Genomic DNA, 6,253 nt, shown 5'->3' with positions numbered 1-6,253 from the left:
GGCAGGATAGTGTGGAGCAGGTCTTGGCTGCATATGTACATGGGGGAGGGGAATATTGGTGGCAGAAGGCAGGACACAATCTGAGAGGGATTGCAGGATATGTTGGACAGAGAATTCCCACCTGCGTAGTTTTGAGAAACTACTGCTAGAATGGAGTGTCCAAATGGCTCGCACCGTGAACCAGCTGTTTGTCATTTGTGTTGTGGAGTGCCGTGTGTGTGGCAATTGGATAGTCACGTTTGCAGCCTTTCACAATTTAGCAGCAACCATTCATGCGATTACACAGTTGGTTACTTACCATCCCCACATAGAATACTGGAATGTAACTGCAGCATAGCTGATGCATAACATGGCAGCTTTCACATGTAGCTCTGCCTTTTATAGGGAAGGAAATTCCTGTGACTGGACCGCTGTAAGAAGTGATGGCATGTGTGAGATAGGTCGTGCACCTGCATTGACTACAGTGGAATAACCCATGGGATACAGGATTGGAGTAGGGATGGACAAAGATTTTTCTGGAGGTTGGGTGGGTGGTGAAATAATATTGTCTTTCCAGCATTTCTTGCACTCTCACAACCCCCCCCCCCCCCCATCTCCCTCCCCCCTCCCGCCCCGTCTCCCTCCCCCCTCCCGCCCCGTCTCCTCCCTCTCCCCCCACCCTTCCCCAGCTAATTAGTTTATTAGTTTTCCACTGCCTTACTTCCCCTTTTCCAATTTCTCTCCTGTGCACACCAATTCTTCCCCATTCAGATCATGTACTATGTCCCTCCCTCCGTAACAAGTAGAATGTGGCAGTTTGTGTTCTGATGGCAATTACAGTTCTCCACAAGGACTAATTAGACAGTAAAGGTAACTTGACAGAAGAAAAGTACTGAGGCAAAGCAAATTCTTCACACAGGTGACCTGCCAGTTGCCTGTGCAGTACTTGTTTTTACCTGACATAGTTCTAAGAAAGTAACTAATTTTAATGCTTAAATCATTTACTTGCTTGCTTGTATTGTTAATTTTGCCCATGAACTTTAACAGAGCTTACCTTGTCATCTGAAAATTGGAATGGTAAAACAGTCCGTAATAGTCTTACAAGTATCAATGTTAGGTGCCAGGGTGAGAACTTAATATTAGTAAATGTTACTAACGTCAACAGGTCAGCGTATCTTGTTCAGTGTCTAGCATAAAATAGGCCAAAACTTAACTAAAATGTGTAACTGGATTTCTGTGTACAAAAAGATTTATTTTACCTTCAGGGTCTAAAAGAGCCTCTGTGGTCTTTTGCAGCAAAGTATTGCCCATGTAGGTCAACCATTGTGTGTATGGAAGTAGCTTTAGTTAACCAGCATGCGGGCTGCCGTACTGATTTGCCACTTTTTGAACAAGGCTGTGAACTGACAGACTAGTAAGGTTACAAATAGGAACAATCATCTTAATATTAACCGATACCTCTGTATTTGGCTGTCAGGCTACTGCACAGATGCTGTGGAAACTCCAGTATGAACTGTTCACATAGACTGCGTGTTCTTTCAACAGAAACAGTTTTAGAAGTCTGTCCAGTATATACTTAAAATTTCCACATTCCTGGTTGTGAATATAGGCTCCCATATACCCAGTGACAGCTACAAGACAGTCAATTCCAATTCTGCTTCTCTTAGTGTCACTTATCTGTAAATGTAGCCAGGAGAGAATTTTTGTGCTAATAACTATGCAGAGACAACTACGTAAAGGTTGCCTCAGAGATTATGTAAGGAAACAAACAAAAACAAAATGCATCATATATCATCTTCCCACATAGTCATATATTAAGAAAACAGGACATTAAGTAGTTAAGTAGGAAAACATTCACTGTCAAGTTTTGAAAACTGTCCAGAAATAACTGCTCAGGCATCTCCAGATCTGAGATGAAGGGTGGGAAAATGCTTTTGTACTGGTTAAACCAACCTAGAATGACCCCTTATGCAGTTTAGAGGAAACAGAGAAAATCTAAATCTCTGTGTTCTGACGGATTTGTGCTGCCAGCCTCTCGACTGCGAAATCGTGGCAGGCAGCTCAGAGTTAATGTGGGAAGTGTCATGATCTTTAGGAAAGAATGACCCTTGCATTAACTTGAAATGATTTAGGGAAACTTGAGAAAACTTCAATCTGGATGATGACCAGATTTTAAGCCTGTTCCTTCCAAGTGAGAGTCCCGTGTACAACATCAATATCTCCTGTGGTTTAATGTGTTGGCAATCACAAGGCCACAGCACAGCCTTATGCTGCATTACTACCAGTGGCACAGCAGAGGCTCACATGTGAATCTATCACTATGCATGTTGTGGTCAGTGTGTTAACTACACCTTCCAGGCAAGAGTCTACCGCCTTTACCGTAGAATCAATTTGTTTGGTAAGGTGGGAGTATATTTAGCGGTCTATGGGACACAGGTATGGCACGATACACCCAAAAGAGATTCTCTAGACAATTGTCTGCTTGTCAGGACTTCCTCTTAAGAGCAATCTACACATCTTTGTCAGCTTGTCAACTATCTGAGGTAAATTTAAAGCTATCAGCAAGCCAAATACCACAGTAAGTTACTGTCACGACGATTACTGCTAAAATATTTAACACATTGTCTGCCATCCCCTTGGCAATCAACACGTTACGCTTTCAGACAAAATCCTCCTCCTGAAGGAGGAGGAACACACACACACACACACACACACACACACACACACACACACACACACACACAGAGAGAGAGAGAGAGAGAGAGAGAGTGTGTGTGTGTGTGTGTGTGTGTGTGTGTGTGTGTGTGTGTGTGTGTGTGCGTGCGCGCGCCTGTTTTGGACTTTGGAAGGAAGATGTTGTAGCAATCTCTTTTCATTGTGCCTGTCTGTGGCAACGCCTCCACTATGTACCGAATGGCAACCTTCTTTTGGTGCCTATGTGGTTTGGGTGTTGGCAATCATGATGGCTGCTCTCTTGTTGGTAGCAACATGGAATAATTCTGTTGACATACTGAATCAGCACCTTAGGTTGCCAAACCAAGATATTGGTCTTCTCCCAGGACGTGTTTTGCTGTTGATTTTCCCTTGTATTTTTTTTGCAGCAAATCTTATCTGTTTGTATTATGCATGATATGTCCTAGACCTAGAGTAGCAATCTACTTTTCCATATTGTTATTTCATCCTGGACTTGCCATTGTTAGATGTGAAAACTGACAGAACTAACTCTTTCTTTGCATTAGCAGGACAACAGTATAGCTCTCAACAAGGACTACAGCTTGTAGGCACCATCTAGTTGCAGTTCCACACCACTGTAGAAGGGAACTCAAAATAACAGCATCGGACAAAGCACGAACTCCATTTTGAATGGGAGGCACGACTAAACTGTAAACCAGGGCTTCCCAACCTTTTCAACTGGCGGACCCCTTCTTCAGTCGAAAATCCATGGCGGACCCCTAGTCAGTTAAGAGCACAGTAAGTTTAAATTTCAGAGCAAAACCCATGGGAACTGAAAGCTTCTCAATGCAAGTGCCATGTTCACAAAACAACTTGAAATTAACGATCCAATTTGAATTCCCACTGTATCCAGATACTTACTAGTGGATTTACTCAATTTTTTCAACACACTATAGCCTGATTAAAATTACTTGGTAATTGACATTTCACACGATGGGGCTGCCTTCCTCCAAGAGCAAACAACACCACATCCAAACTGTTGCTGTTGACAAGCTGCCGCTTGTGGTCTGTTCACTTCCACTGTTTGGCTACTGTTGTGTAAGGAGCATGCATATTTCGTAACAGTCGTGTGTGTGTGTGTGTGTGTGTGTGTGTGTGTGTGTGTGTGTGTGGTTTCTCGTGAAATCTGAAGAAAAATGTTCAAACGTATGTAAAGTCTATGGGACTTAACTGCTCAGGTCATCAGTCCCTAGTCTTACACACTATTAACTTAAGTTGAACTTCCGCTAAGCACTAAGGACAACACACACACACACACACACACACACACACACACACACACACACACACACACACACACACACACACACGCCCGAGGGAGGACTCGAACCTCCAGCGGGAGCGGTCGCGCAATCCACGACGACATGACGACTGAGACTGCGCGGTCATTCCGCGCAGCTGTGAAGAAAAAGAGGCAGACCCATGATTCGGGATACAAACACATCACGAAAGAAGAGGCCAAGCAATTGCCTTTAAAGGACTATTGTGACATCTGTTGTGCAAGGTGTGGGAATACATTCACCCAGTTTACATGCATTTCCAAAACTGGATTTCGTAAGCCGATGCCCCAATCCTGCTTTTGGTTGGTCAGGTAAACACTTCAAAATCGATTCTGGAAATCTGCTTTTATAAAGCCGTTTTCCAGTTCCACGATCAATTTTTGTGCCCATGTAAACAGTTCGGAAAGTCTAGTTATTTTTACGTCTTTGCGTATCTACTGAACGGCAGCTGTCAGTCCATAGCCGGCAGCTAGCAGGCGGTGTTGCAACAGGGGTCAGTTGGTAGCTGGCAACTGGCAGGCGGCGTGGCAACATTTAGCCACAGCTGACAACTTCAACTACTACTTGGACACTATATCGTGGCAGTCAGCCTTGACTGTAAACAAATTAGGAAAACAAACAAACCGACTCTTATTTCTATATAAGAAGACAAAACATTTCACAGAACGTAAGACTTTTTTCTCAAAGGAAACAATTCTGGCAGAGGAGTTTTACCTTTTACAAGGTGGCATGTGAAAAGTCCTCATTTGTTTACGCTTGCAGCCAGTTGCCACGATATAGTGTCAGACTAATAGCAAGTAATTGCAATTGAAGTATAGGCAGGCCATATTTTTAACCGAGACGACGGAATATATTATAAAGAGAAGAAATTAGCTTTGGAGTTCATTTTAATTTTCGTAACAAAAATATCAATGCCAACAGAATTCAATCAATAATTATTTTGTAAATGATAGAAGACAGAAACAAAATTCCTACAGAGTTATAGTTCAGGTACGTTCACTGAGCACCTACGAAGGAAAATGCTTTCTTCTTTAGTATTGGTGAGACTGTAGTAATAATAATGGAATCCTAATGTGATGGTTGAGGGTGCTTCTGCCGACACAATTTTGAAAAGTTGGGTTCAATTCTTGACAACTAGGGATGGATGTCTGGTTCCGCATCTAGACAGCTTCGGTACTTAGTTTTGTGGGCAGCATAGATCGAGAATCCAGATTCACACATGTATGTTGTGGCATACGGAAGTAGTACACGTTTTGCCTTTTCAACAAGGGGGTAGTATTTCTTGTTATCCAAACGGATCCAAAAGTGTGAGTGCCGGCCGGTGTGGCCGAGCGGTTCTAGGCGCTTCAGTCTGGAACCGGGTGACCGCTACGGTCGCAGGTTCGAATCCTGCCTCGGGCATGGATGTGTGTGATGTCCTTCGGTTAGTTAGGTTTAAGTAGTACTAAGTTCTAGGGGACTGATGACCTTAGATGTTAAGTCCCATTGTGCTCTGAGCCATTTGAACCAAAAGTGTGAGTGACCGTCAGTGTCGAAACATGATTTTGATTTCAAGGTAGTGTCTGTGCCAATTTCTATCAACAACTCTTATTCATTTGATGATAGAATGTTCGGCTTTTTGGATACAATGAATGGGTTGACTACCCATTCGATTTCTGCAGCTTCTCATCTTCAGCTGTTGGGAAATAATGCTCCAACATTGACATCAAGCTTCGGAGATGTTCCAGGATTTGATGAAACAAATTCTTTCCAAGCGCTAGTGTTTTGTTTTTAAAAAACTCCTTGACAAGAGGAAAACACTCGACCTCCCCCTCCTCGACACACACTGCCCAAAAATTGATTTTCCTCTTGAATGCTCATTTCACTTTGGCCTTGGAGTGAAATATTCATTTCGTTCATTTTGGAGAAAATATCTGACTAATAGGCAGGTATATACTGCCAATTTTCGTCATTAATAAGGTCTGCTAATTTGTTGTTATGCTTCAAAAGGAAAGCTAAGACTTCCAATCTTAATTCGTACAACCGAGAGAGTCCATTCCCACGCGAGAGCCACCTCACTTCTGTGTGGAGAAGCAGGGAACGATGAAGGCTTCCTTTATCTTCACAGAGTATTGTGAAAAGTCTTTGACTTCAACGGCCTTGATTTTATGTAGTTAATGATTTGAATGCATTCGTTGAAAACTTTCTTGAACGAAACAGACATTTGTTTTGTAGCTAAAGCATATCTGTGGAGAGCACAATGACTACTGCTGCAGTTCTTG

The sequence above is a fragment of the Schistocerca serialis genome, chromosome 9, assembly GCF_023864345.2.
Source record: "Schistocerca serialis cubense isolate TAMUIC-IGC-003099 chromosome 9, iqSchSeri2.2, whole genome shotgun sequence".
In the NCBI taxonomy this organism is placed as follows: Eukaryota; Metazoa; Arthropoda; class Insecta; order Orthoptera; family Acrididae; genus Schistocerca; species Schistocerca serialis.
This window is presented reverse-complemented; position numbering follows the sequence as displayed.